The following is a 14,612-nucleotide window of genomic DNA, read 5'->3' as shown; positions in this document are numbered from 1 at the left end:
TCTGGCTTCTCAGTATTCAGTATTAGTTGAATCCTAAATCGCAAATAAAAATTTCTCCCCTGCTATGTAAAAATGTAACCATGGGTGTCCATCCTCAGGCCCAAAGGCAACCATTCAGCCCTTCATTGGTTTCAATTTGCTTTCATTAACCATATTGTATAGATTGTATACATATAAATACAGTGTGTGTGTGTGTGCATGTACATGTGTGTATATTAAACAATATTAATTGTTAAAAGGGGGAAGTCTTGGTGAGTTCCCACACTTTTTTGTAGGACATGACCACTGCGGCGTGCGGACAAGCTCATCAACTTGAGAAGTTGTCTGCGTGCCTTTGTGGGATACGGACGGCGTATCCTGTTCGTCCACTGCCCTTATGTATCATTACACACTCAAGTGAGTGTGTAATATCGCGTTGGAGAAGGGCCTGTCAATCACCCTGAGCGAGTGAGTTCTGGGTGATTTCTCTCTGTCACCACAGAGTTGGTGGATATTATAAAAAGCAGTGGTCTGATGACCGCTGCTTTTTACATTGCAGGAAGCAGGCTCGCATTTGTGTGAACCTGCCCCACAAGGGTTCTGGAGTAGCTTATGCTGCTTAGTACATGGAGCCCATAGTCCCTACTTTGTGCAGAGTGTTTTATCACTGTATTACTTATGTGCACTGTTGAACTAAGAAGAAATACAATGTTTTGTTGGCAAGTACTAGGCACACCAAAATAATACATATTATGCAAGGTTCTCTATACATCTTAATCATTTTCTTTATTTTTGTGCCAAACTTGAAAACTAAATACAAATTTACCAATAATAATTCATAGTAATAGTGATACAATTGTAAAAAAAAAAAAGATTGCATTTGAATTTTAACTAGAAGCATTTTTGCATACACTTTTACTAACAAATATGCTTCTACTATAAACTAATTACTGTTTCAGTGATAGGTTTTACTCTGTATGGTGCACACGTATATGCATAGGCACACATGTACAAGCCGCCACTGATTCTGAACATTTATGTATACTCGCCTTGTGCACCTGTGCAGTGTAAAAGCTACCACTAAAACAGTGCACATTTTAATTTTCCTTTAATGAATATGCTCATTTATATCATATCCCCCAGTATATTACCTCTTATCAACTCTATATAACTAAAGTGCCCTAATAATGGGGTAGATTATTTTCCATTTGAAAAAATGTACATAGACTATTTCTTTAAAATTCTCAACTAATTCTATGCAGGTAAATAATTTTTTTGTTAAGCTTTTCAGTTTGACCCTGATATGTACAAAAGGGTTATACCATTAAACTGTCTAGCTCAGGATGCCCATATTTTCGTGAGCCAGGGTCTATATTGTGGTGACAATGAAACTATTAAAGTACCGACTTAGGGCTAGTTTCCATTGAGGTGGTAAAGTTTGGAAACTGGTGGTAAAAACTTTAAAGTCTATGAAGAATTTTTATGTTACTACCAGTTTCCAAACTTTACCAACTCAATAGAAACTAGGCCTTAGTATTTACCATTATACTGCTTGAGTTTCCTCATATTTGGCAAACCTCCATTCACTTTTAGGGATATTTATATACTAGCGGTTTTGCACTATGTATATTTTTTTATTTTAGGTCACTTCACATACACCATACATTGGATATCATCTGGATAACTATAACTTCACAGGATTTATAACCAACAAATTGTATTCAATATGGACACTATTTAATATTTTTTTCCCCTTTTTTTAACATAAAATTTTTTTTTTACTTTGAGAACTTTCCTTTAAGACTTTCCTTACTAAGGGCCCTTTAATCTATTATTTTATATATATATACCGTATATACTCGCAAATAAGTCGCACCTGTAGATAAGTCTGCTTAGAGCTGCCACAGAACACCCTTCAACATGCTGTCTTAAGCACCCTCCAGGCCCGCAGGGGACAGCCTGGATGACCCCATAAACATCTCTTCACCAAGCCGCCTTAGGGCTCATCCTGGCCCGCAAAGCCCCGTCTGGTTTCCCCCCCTTGCCAACCATGGAAAAATGCAGAATTAAGCCCCCTGCAGAATAAAGCCCCCTAACAAATGTGCCAGACCCTACCTTCTCCTCCGCGGGGGTGAAGCCATTCAGCCTCCGACGGCCACATTGTTTGGCTGGCAACTTGCCCCGGGATTCACTGGAAGCGGCGGCGCTGCTCCTCCCACCCTTACAGGCTCCTCACTTTGCGGGAAAATCTGCCTGGAGGCCCGCAGAGCTCATGCACAAGCCGCCCACCTTATACCCACCCTCCACATGCAGGAAATAGTGCCTGGATGCCAGCAGAGCTCATGCGCAAGCCGCCCACCTTATACCCAACCTCCACATGTGGGACATAGGCTCTGGAAGCCCGCGGATATTGTGTACAATCACGTGGATGACTCCCACTAAAGACCCCTGACCATGCCGCCTTTGGTCTCCTCCCGGCCCGCAGAGCCCCGCCTGGTTTCCCCCCTTACCAACCCTGGAAAATGCAGAATTAAGCCCCCTAATGAATGTGCCAGACCCTACCTTCCAGCCAGCCATTCAGCCTCCGGCGGCCAAATTTTTTGGCTGGCAACTTGCCCCGGGATTCACTGGAAGCGGCGGCGGTGCTCCTCCCAACCTTGCAGGCTCCTCTCTTTGCGGGAAATAGTGTCTGGATGCCCGCAGACCTCGTGCACAAGCCGCCCACCTTATGTCCACCCTCCACATGCGGGAAATAGTGCCTGCATGCCCGCAGACCTCGTGCATACGCCGCCTAGCGGCTAACCACCATACACATACTGGAAATAGTGCCTGGAGGCCCACAGAGCTCATGCGCAATCCGTCCGCCTTATGCCCACCCTCCACATGCGGGAAATAGTGCCTGGATGCCCGCAGAGCTCATGTGCAAGCCGCCCGCCTTATACCCACCCTCCACATGCGGGAAATAGCGCCTGGATGCCTGCAGAGCTCGTGCATACGCCGCCTAGCGACTAACCACCATACACATACTGGAAATAGTGACTGGAGGCCCGCGGATCTCATGTACAACCACTTGGATGACTCCCACTAAAGACCCCTGACCATGCCGCCTTTGGTCTCCTCCCGGCCCGCAGAGCCCCGCCTGGTTTCCCCCCTTACCAACCCTGGAAAAATGCAGAATTAAGCCCCCTAACGAATGTGCCAGACCCTACCTTCTCCTCCGTGAGGGTGAAGCCATTCAGCCTCCGGCGGCCAAAATTTTTGGCTGGCAACTTGCCCCGGGATTCACTGGAAGCGGCTCCTCCCACCCTTACAGGCTCCTCTCTTTGCGGGAAATAGTGCCTGGATGCCCGCAGAGCTCATGCGCAAGCCACCTGCCTTATACCCACCCTCCACATGCGGGAAATAGTGCCTGGATGCCCGCAGAGCTCGTGCATATGCTGCCTAGCGGCTAAACACCATACACATACTGTAAATAGTGCCTGGAGGCCCGCAGAGCTCATGCGTAATCCGCCCACCATATGCCCACCCTCCACATGCGGGAAATAGTGCCTGGATGCCTGCAGAGCTCATGCACAAGCCATCCGCCTTATACCCACCCTCCACATGCGGGACATAGGCTCTGGAGGCCCGCAGATATCGTGTACAATCACGTGGATGACTCCCACTAAAGACCCCTGACAATGCCGCCTTTGGTCTCCTCCCGCCTGGTTTCCCTCCTTGCCAACCTTGGAAAAATGTAGAATTAAGCCCCCTAACGAATGTGCCAGACCCTACCTTCTCCTCTGCGGGGGTGAAGCCATTCAGCCTCCGGTGGCCAACATTTTTTGATGGCAACTTGCCCCGGGATCCCCTATTAGCGGCAGCGCTGCTCCTCCCACCCTTACAGGCTCCTCTGTTTGCGGGAAATAGTGCCTGGATGCCCGCAGAGCTCATGTGCAAGCCGCCCGCCTTATACCCACCCTCCACATGCGGGAAGTAGTGCCTGGATGCCCGCAGAGCTCGTGGATACGCCGCCTAGCAGCTAACCACCATACACATACTGGAAATAGTGCCTGGAGGCCCGCAGAGCTCATGCGCAATCCGCCCACCATATGCCCACCCTCCACATGCGGGAAATAGTGCCTGGATGCCTGCAGAGCTCATGCACAAGCCGTCCGCCTTATACCCACCCTCCACATGCGGGACATAGGCTCTGGAGGCCCGCAGATATCGTGTACAATCACGTGGATGACTCCCACTAAAGACCCCTGACAATGCCGCCTTTGGTCTCCTCCCGCCTGGTTTCCCTCCTTGCCAACCTTGGAAAAATGTAGAATTAAGCCCCCTAACGAATGTGCCAGACCCTACCTTCTCCTCTGCGGGGGTGAAGCCATTCAGCCTCCGGCGGCCAACATTTTTTGATGGCAACTTGCCCCGGGATCCCCTATTAGCGGCAGCGCTGCTCCTCCCACACTTACAGGCTCCTCTATTAGCGGGAAATAGTGCCTGGATGCCCGCAGAGCTCATGCGCAAGCCACCCGCCTTATACCCACCCTCCACATGCGGGAAATAGTGCCTGGATGCCCGCAGAGCTCGTGCATATGCTGCCTAGCGGCTAAACACCATACACATACTGGAAATAGTGCCTGGAGACCCGCAGAGCTCATGCGTAATCCGCCCACCATATGCCCACCCTCCACATGCGGGAAATAGTGCCTGGATGCCTGCAGAGCTCATGCACAAGCTGTCCGCCTTATACCCACCCTGCACATGCGGGAAATAGTGCCTGGATGCCCTCAGAGCTCGTGCATACACCGCCTAGCGGCTAACCACCATACACATACTGGAAATAGTGCCTGGAGGCCCGCAGAGCTCATGCTCAATCCACCCACCATATGCCCACCCTCCACATGCGGAAAATAGTGCATGGATGCCCGCAGAGCTCATGCGCAAGCCGCCCATCTTATACCCACCCTCCACATGCGAGACATAGGCTCTGGAGGCCCGCAGATATTGTGTACAATCACGTAAATGACTCCCACTAAAGACCCCTGACAATGCCGCCTTTGGTCTCCTCCCGGGCCTGCAGAGCCCCGCCTGGTTTCCCTCCTTGCCAACCTTGGAAAAATGCAGAATTAAGCCCCCTAACGAATGTGCCAGACCCTACCTTCTCCTCTGCGGGGGTGAAGCCATTCAGCCTCCGGCGGCCAACATTTTTGGCTGGCAACTTGCCCCGGGATCCCCTATTAGCGGCAGCGCTGCTCCTCCCACCCTTACAGGCTCCTCTGTTTGCGGGAAATAGTGCCTGGATGCCCGCAGAGCTCATGTGCAAGCCGCCCGCCTTATACCCACCCTCCACATGCGGGAAGTAGTGCCTGGATGCCCGCAGAGCTCGTGGATACGCCGCCTAGCAGCTAACCACCATACACATACTGGAAATAGTGCCTGGAGGCCCGCAGAGCTCATGCGCAATCCGCCCACCATATGCCCACCCTCCAAATGCGGGAAATAGTGCCTGGATGCCCGCAGAGATCATGCACAAGCCACCCGCCTTATACCCACCCTCCACATGCAGGAAATAGTGCCTTGATGACCGCAGAGCTCGTACATACGCCGCCTAGCGGCTAACCACTATAGACATACTGGAAATAGTGCCTGGAGGCCCACAGAGCTCATGCGCAATCCGCCCACCATATGCCCACCCTCCACATGTGGGAAATAGTGCCTGGATGCCCGCATAGCTCATGCGCAAGCCGCCCGCCTTATACCCCACCCTCCACATGCGGGAAATAGTGCCTGTATGCCCGCAGAGCTCATGCGCAAGCCGCCCACCTTATACCCACCCTCCACATGCGGGAAATAGTGCCTGGATGCCCGCAGAGCTCATGCGCAAGCGGCCCGCCTTATACCCACCCTCCACATGCAGGAAATAGTGCCTGGATGACCGCAGAGCTCGTACATACGCCGCCTAGCGGCTAACTACCATACACAAACTGGAAATAGTGCCTGGAGACCCGCAGAGCTCATGCGCAATCCGCCCACCATATGCCCACCCTCCACATGCGGGAAATAGTGCCTGGATGCCCGCAGAGCTCATGTACAAGCCGCCCGCCTTATACCCACCCTCCACAGGCGGGAAATAGTGCCTGGATGCCCGCAGACCTCGTGCATACGTCGCCTAGCGGCTACCCACCATACACATGCTGGACATAGTGCCTGGAGGCCCGCGGATCTCGTGTACAACCACTTGGATGACTCCCACTAACCACCCCCAATCATGCCGCCCTTGGTCTCCTCCCGGCCCGCAGAGCCCCGTCTGGTTTCCCCCCTTGCCAACCCTGGAAAATGCAGAATTAAGCCCCCTGCAGAATTAAGTCCCCTAACGAATGTGCCAGACCCTACCTTCTCCTCCGCGGGGGTGAAGCCATTCAGCCTCCGGCGGCCCAATTTTTTGGCTGGCAACTTGCCCCGGGATTCACTGGAAGCGGCGGCGCTGCTCCTCCCACCCTTACAGGCTCCTCTCTTTGCGGGAAATAGTGCCTGGATGCCCGCAGAGCTCGTGCACAAGCTGCCCACCTTATGCCCACCCTCCACATGCGGGAAAAAGTGCCTGGATGACCGCAGACCTCGTGCATACGCCGCCTAGCGGCTAACCACTATACACATACTGGAAATAGTGCCTGGAGGCCCACAGAGCTCATGCGCAATCCGCCCACCATATGCCCACCCTCCACATGCGGGAAATAGTGCCTGGATGCCTGCAGAGCTTGTGCATACGCCGCCCACCTTATGCCCACCCTCCACATGCGAGAAATAGTGCCTAGATGCCCGCAGATCTTTCACCTACGCCGCCTAGCGGCTACCCACCATGCACATGCTGGACATAGTGCCTGGAGGCCCGCAGATCTCGTGTACAACCACTTGGATGACTCCCACTTACCACCCTCGATCATGCCGCCTTTGGTCTCCTCCCAGCCCGCAGAGCCCGCCTGGTTCCCCCCCCCTTGCCAACCCTGGAAAAATGCAGAATTAAGCCCCCTGCAGAATTAAGCCCCCTAACGAATGTGCCAGACCCTACCTTCTCCTCCGCAGGGGTGAAGCCATTCAGCCTCCGGCGGCCAAGATTTTTGGCTGGCAACTTGCCCCGGGATTCACTGGAAGCAGCGGTGCTGCTCCTCCCACCCTTACAGGCTCCTCTCTTTGCGGGAAATAGTGCCTGGATGCCCGCAGAGCTCATGCGCAAGCCGACCACCTTATACCCACCCTCCACATGTGGGAAATAGTGCCTTATACCCACCCTCCACATGCGGGAAATAGTGCCGGGATGCCCGCAGAGCTCGTGCATACGCCGCCTAGCGGCTAACCACCATTCTCATACTGAAAATAGTGCCTGGAGGCCCGCAGAGCTCATGCGCAATCCGCCCATCATATGCCCACCCTCCACATGCGGGAAATAGTGCCTGGATGCCCGCAGAGCTCATGCGCAAGCCGCCCGCCTTATACCCACCCTGGGGAGAGACCCCTGGTGTTAGGCCTACCTTTCCCAGGGAAGCAAGCCCCTCTCAAGGCTTGCCTCCCTGGGAGAGACCTCTGGTGTCAGGCCTACCTTCCCCAGGGGAGCAAGCCGCTCTGCAGGCTTGCCTCCCTGGGGAGAGACCCCTGGTGTTAGGCCTACCTTCCCCATGGCCTCTGGCAACTTGACCCTGGAAACTTGTCCCTGGTAACTTGCACCCTCAGAGGCTCTGGCAGTACTTCCATGGGGACCCTTGTCCCTTTTTCTACCCGGGAATGGTGAGGGTTTCCTGGGTAAAAGTGTCTGCAATTAAAAGGTATATTTAGACATCTCATATTTAATAGCTGTAAATATGTATGGTGTTGGGATGCAATTGACAGTCTTGAGACATTTTGTTTACTTAAGTAACAATAATATTTATTTAACAATACAAACAGTTTATGCTCAGTTAACTTGTACTCATCCTGTGTCAGACTGGATCTATCTGTATGGAACTGGCTATGCCACACTTTTTAAATGACTTGATAATCACTTCTCTAGGTATACTTCCCCATGCTTCATTTACCCATAGGACTACAAGGCTATAAGATGGGCGCCTCAAAGCACCCTTTTTTGTCAGTGGCTTTTTGCCAGATACCATCCATGCGTTCCAGTATTTTTTTATATGGGTTTTAAAAGGTTTGTTCATGGATACATCTAATGGTTGCAGGATCGATGTACAACCCCCAGGAATCACTGCTTGCCTTGTCTTGTTTCTGTGCAGCTTTGCCTTGATGGATTTGCAGAGGTGACTACAGAACTGGTCCCAAACAAGCAACGAGGGAGGCTTAGAAATACCTTGGGGTCTTTTGAGCCAAACCTCATCTATCCAAGCATGGGTGAGTGTCTCATTCATCCACCCTTTCGGGTGAACTTTGACAAGAACACAGGTTGGAAACTCCTCTTTTGGCATAGTCTTTCTTTTAAATATTACCATTGGTGTTAGTTTTGTCCCATCCGCCAAACCGGCAAGGACAACAGTAAAGTGTTGTTTCTCGTGCCCTGTGGTTTTCACACTAATGGTGTGGTTACCAGAGAAGTCCACTGTGCTATTACCTGGCATGTCAAAAAACATTGGAGTTTCATCCATATTCCCAGTGCAAGACAGTTCAAATTGATTGCGTTGGTGATCGGAGAGGACAAAATCATGAAAATTTAGCACTTTATCCTGCCAATCCCTTGGTAGCTTTTGGCCAATGTGTGTTCTCTGTCACAAGGCAAGCCTGTGTCTGGTCATGAACCTGCTGCACCACCCCGCAGAAGCATGGAACCTAGGGAGAATAGCACCATATTTATTGGCGTTCTTAGCAAACAGTAAAGCTTGAGTTCTGATAGACAAAAGTCACATACCCATGCATAGAGGTCTTGCTCCAGCTTCTGGTGAGGGGAGACGGCATATCTCTGAGCACGTTTAGTCTTTGGCAGTTTCTGGAGCACCTCTATTTTTTCTCCAATCCCGGACAAGTTTTTCAGAAACAGAAAACTCTCTGTCTGCCCTGAGATTACCATGTTCCTCTGCATAGTGTACAACACGCAACTTAAAGCCAGCCTCGTAGCTTAATCTCTTGCGTTTTGAGAGCATGCTGGAGTCTCGAACGGTGTAATTTAGACTGCGTATGAAAAAAGTTTTATTACTTTTTATTAGGGTAGATAAGTCGCATCCATCAAAAAGACGCGACTTATCTGTGGGGGTATATATATATATATATATACTGTATATATGCACATATATATTTTGACTGATATTTTTTTTTTCTTACTGAAATTAAACATTCACATTACTGTATTAATTTATTGTATAATTGTGTTGTATTTTAGCCACTTAATATATAAATACAGGTATATTAATAATGTGCCTTTTTAAGCGCTCCCTATTTTTGTGTATATTTATTTTGTTGTGAAGTCTGTGCAATTTTATGCCCGTGCTAAGCAAACATGTAACCTTGCATTTAAAACTGGTCTTGTTAGTATGGGCTCACGTTTAAAAATATGAAATATGTTTTGCACAATTATATTCTGCAACACAACAGTGGTTTCAGTTTATTATTAATTGTTATCTACTAATCAGCACTTAGATATCTACTGGTATATCCTGGTCTATCTATTGGACACACCTGGTCTAACCCTATCATACAATTTGCAAACTTCATTTTTTTAATAGTAAATTGTACCAACAAATCTAATTTTATGTAATAGAAGTGAAATCCAACTTTTCATTTTAATGAGCAAAATCATTGTTATAAAAAAAAAATATCATACAGTATATTAAAAATATTGTTCTATTACTCTGTCATTTGTACTTTTTTAGGCTTGTGACGATTAAAACATAACAGATCTATGGACAACACACACTTTTCAAAAGGTTGATTAAAAAAGATTTTCTTGACAAAATGCAAATAGAATGTTTATGTGAGTCCCCACTAATAAAATAATAAATGTATATTATTCTGAATGCTCCAAAAAAAGAGCTGAAAAGGTTTGAAGCATAATTATGCCAATAATTTTTTTTTATTCATTTTACAATTCTAAGGGTTGAATTTATCCACCATATTTCATGTGGTAAAAAAACTAAATAAATAAAAATCAATCAACAGCCCAAGCAACAGATACTGAGGAAATCCATCTCTTCTTTTCAAACATGTTTTTACATGTATATCCAAATCAGGTGCCAGTTTCTCTGTACTCTGGAGATTTGCCTGCCAAATCCTAGACAAATTGGATGCGTGCAACGGAATTGCAGGTGACAAACGGCATATGATTTGCCTAAAGCCAGAGCCTGTGATGGGTTTATAGATATACTGTGATGTTGTCTGGGTCTTTGTTCGCTTGCAAAAAAAACAACCTACAACAGATATTTAGTTTTTGCGGCAACTAGTTTTTAAAAGACAAATTCCCCCATCAGACATATAAAAGAGAAGTACACAAAAAAGATATCAATGAGAAGCGCAAAGCTTGTTGAGAATAGAGCTATAGTGATCTGTACTATAAATATTACCGTGATTGGGTGTTTTGGTACAGTTACTTTTTATACTTTGAAACATATAATGTAAATTGCAATGATGTGAAATTTCCCTAATTGCCTAAAAAAACTCTCACCTATATGAAATGTATTTAATTTTCTGGCTACCCGTAAATGATCACACATAAATTTCTTTCTTAAACGTTATAAAAAAAAAAATATGCATAGAAAAAACAATATAATAGTGACCGGTCACTTTCGCTAACAGACAAAAACTATTTCAATATTATAAAATACAACATAAAAAAACTTAGTAAAAAGTCCTATATTGGACCATAAGTGCTCTGCTCACATTGGCTAATTTGGTAAGTCCTGTTTCCACCTTTATATGAGATATTTAAAGCTTATTCCGTTCACAGCTTGATTAAACCATCAGGTTTCTGACATGCGGATTTAAATATGTAAAGTTTCTTATTTTTACACTTCGAATGTCAAATGTCCGATTTTCTGAGTTGTCAGAACTCACACAGCTTCATTAACACAGCTCTGCTGAGAACAAATATGCGGGTTTTATATGGCATATTAATAACAGACATTGGAAGTGTATTAACATTTGGAACACTCTACGCAAAGTAAATAATATACACTACGGATTTATATATCTCATCTTCTAACAGCTGATTGGTAAAGTACAGCCGATAACTGGGAACGCGGATAGGCCGAGAAGCCGAATGTGACCAATACACGTCACACACAGAACATCCGGGACCTACACAGACGGCAGAGAGACACGCAAAAGTCCCACCGCAGTAGTGGAGTCTGGCTTGAACAAGGTAATATCCAGACCGAGGAGAAAGGTACGTCTTCAGTGGAGCCGTGTGAGGTGCAGTATTTAAAAGATTAGATGCTAAAAGTGTGAAGGTAAAACAAGTTACTTTGCAAGTTTGAAACCAGCATATTTGTTCTCAGCAGAGCTGTGTTAATAAAGCTGTGTGAGTTCTGACAACTCAGAAAATTGAACATTTGACATTCGAAGTGTAAAAATAAGTAACTTTACATAATTAAATCCGCATGTCAGAAACCCGACAGTGTTAAAAAGTGCAAATAGTGTTAAAAGGCACAATCTTAGCTAATCAAGCTGTGAACGGAATGAGCTTTAAATATCTCATATAAAGGTGGAAACAGGACTTACCAAATTAGCCAATGTGAGCAGAGCACTTACTTTTCTTTTTACTCTTCACAATAATAGCACTTACAGTTGGACTGGGGTAGATCTAGAAGGGCATACATTTCATGATCTTACTTTCATGAACTGGCAAAGGTGACATCTTTAGACAGTGCTACATTTAATGTCACTTGGCTCTTTAGTATGACCCATTATACTGACAATGTTTGTCTATGGAGATCTTGTGGCTATTAGCTGGGTTTTATGTACCTATTAGCAATAGGTGTGGATGTCCACATACTTTGGCCATGTAGTGTATATTCTTTTAGCAAACTACTATATTATATTTCTGTAATTATAATTAATACATAGATTATTTAGCAACTGCTAATTTGTCTGACCTTTCTTTAAAATAGGAGGGGCCACTCTTTCAAGCATGCTGTCCAGGGCCGTCTTTAATATTGACTGGACCCTGTGCGAAAATTTTCTTGGCCCCCCCCCCATGCAATTTCGCTCTCCACCCCAACATCCCAAAAAACAACTAAATCTATTTTTTTTATTATTAGCCCAGCAGTGGATTATCCACTGCTGAGCTAATCATTTAAAAAATTAAATAAATTGCAATATGTGAATCTGGACCTAAGCAGTACTAATAAGTAAATAAATATATAAATTCCTCCACTGTGGATTCATTTAATATTCTTTTGAATGTGATTCTGGTGTGAAGTTAGCTGGTTAAAGAGATTTAGGGCAGCCAACAGGAGCAAAGCAAGGTAAAGACTGAGGAGGAAGCATGGAGGTGCAGTATAAGTTTACTGACTGGAACAGCAGAACTACTATGGGAAGCTATAAAATCTGAGACAGAGAGAAAACAAAAACTATAAAAATAAACCTTACATTAATGTTTGAAGTATCAGCATGACCCTATACATCAGCCACAGCAGCACATGTCACTTCTTTGCTAGGAACAAGTTCCCTCTCACCTTGCACTAGAAAATGCTGCATGGGGAGGGGGGTGTGTGCACTCACTTATTCATCCCACTAACACCTTTCTACAAAGCACTGTTCCCCTAACAAACTTCAGTTAGTTGATCTTAGGGCCACAGCAGAAAGAGCAGGGCTAAGGGGACCAGCAGACTGGATGCTGTCTGTCCAAGGCTGCATGGATACAGTGTGAGATGAGTCACACAGCCTCAAGACTGAAGAGAGCAGTGTATGCAGCTGCACAGATGCTCAAATCCTCACGTGCTTGCCGCTCCAGCTTTCTGCTGCATGCACCTACAGTCAGTCCTACCCAGAAACAATCTCCACAACCAGAGCAGTTACCTGGTAACAGTGGTAACCCCAGTAGGACCTTTTATGATGCAGTGGGAATGGCTGGATGCCGAGTTAGGGCTTTGCATTCAGTGCTGCACAGTGCACATCTAAAACAGCACATGGCAATAGCTTGGCATGTCACATGACACTGGCACGGTCTGGCACAGTTTAAAAAAAAAAAAAAAAATATATATATATATATATATATATATATATAAGCAGAGTACTTTTGACTGTGACAGTATTTGGACAGAATGTGTGTGTTCCCCATGTCAAATCAGCAGTCTGGTATGAACCATTTAAAAAAAAAATACACACCACCATCAGCCAGGGCTGGTATTCTGTCAGATTTTGCTCCCTCGTCGGAATTTGCTAACTTCATGAGCACATGCTATGTAATCGCACTGCACATACTGTATGTTTGAATAGAATGGGGCCTATGTATCAAAGGTCTTGCGGATCAGGTCCGCAAGACCTCGCTGAATGCGGAGAGCAATACGCTCTCCGTATTCAGCATTGCACCAGCAGCTCACAAGAGCTGCTGGTGCAACGCCGCCCCCTGCAGACTCGCGGCCAATGGGCCGCCAGCAGGGAGGTGTCAATCAACCCGATCTTACTCGATCGGGTTGAATTGTGGCGATTCCTGTCCGTCTGCTCAGAGCAGGCGGACAGGGTTATGGAGCAGCGGTCTTTAGACCGCTGCTTCATAACTGCTGTTTCTGGCGAGTCTGAAGACTCGCCAGAAACACAGGCCCACAAGCGCCGTACGGAGCTTGATAAATGGGCCTCATTGTGTGGAATGTGATAATGTAATGAAAAGCATGCGCACATGAAGGAACATTTAGTCTTGCATTTCAATCTTAAAGCAGCCGCAGGCATGCGCAGTTGAAGATGTTAAGAATCTTGACAGCGCACGCCACTTCCTAATTATACCTCCATATGCAAATAAAATTAACTAAATATCATCATAATAAAGCTTACTCCTAAATTTATTAACTGTATGCTATAAGAAATGATTAAGCAGGCGAGATAACGTAGCGTACAGTTAGTAAATTAAAGAGTAGGTTTATTGTGATGATATTTAGCTAATTCTATTTACATATGGAGGTGTAAGTAAGAAGTGGCATGCGCAGTCAAAAACATTGCGTATTTCAATAACATATGACAGCGTCAAAATTTCCTTACATCTCCTAGTGTGCATGCCGTTGCCACTTTCAGATTAAAATGCGAGGCTAAATTTTCCTCCCTCGTCGAAATTTGCTAACTCCATGTGCGCATGCATTTCATTATGTAATTGCATTCCACAGCTTCTTTTCAAACATATGCGGAGTGCGATTACGTAATTCTGAGCATGCACCAAACAAGGGAGCAAAATCTGACAGGACACCGGCTCAAGATATTGTGATGCCTGGGTCCGAGAATGAAATACGCCCCCCAAGTAGTAATATTACTAATTAGCATATCAAACTACTAGCCTAGCCGCTGACCTTACTAAGCCTGTCTGCCTGCAGGCAACCAATGCTTATTTACAATAAGTGGGAAGGAAGTTAGGGAAGAGATGCCCTTGTCCCACCTTGAATGTCGCTCCTGACCGGTTCTGTCTCTTTGTGCATGATGAGGTTATGCTGCTGAGAGCCTGTGACTTCCATCACGTGGACAGA

General features: G+C 46.4%; 1 long non-coding RNA gene across 1 annotated transcript in view; it reads left to right on the top strand.

Annotated features, from left to right (window-relative positions):
* Positions 1-14,612, top strand: part of LOC128638489 (uncharacterized) — a 107,550-nt gene that overhangs the window by 76,756 nt on the left and 16,182 nt on the right. The gene's annotated exons all lie outside the window — the stretch shown is intronic.

The sequence above is a fragment of the Bombina bombina genome, chromosome 8 (assembly GCF_027579735.1).
Source record: "Bombina bombina isolate aBomBom1 chromosome 8, aBomBom1.pri, whole genome shotgun sequence".
Classification (NCBI taxonomy): Eukaryota; Metazoa; Chordata; class Amphibia; order Anura; family Bombinatoridae; genus Bombina; species Bombina bombina.
This window is presented reverse-complemented; position numbering and strand designations above follow the sequence as displayed.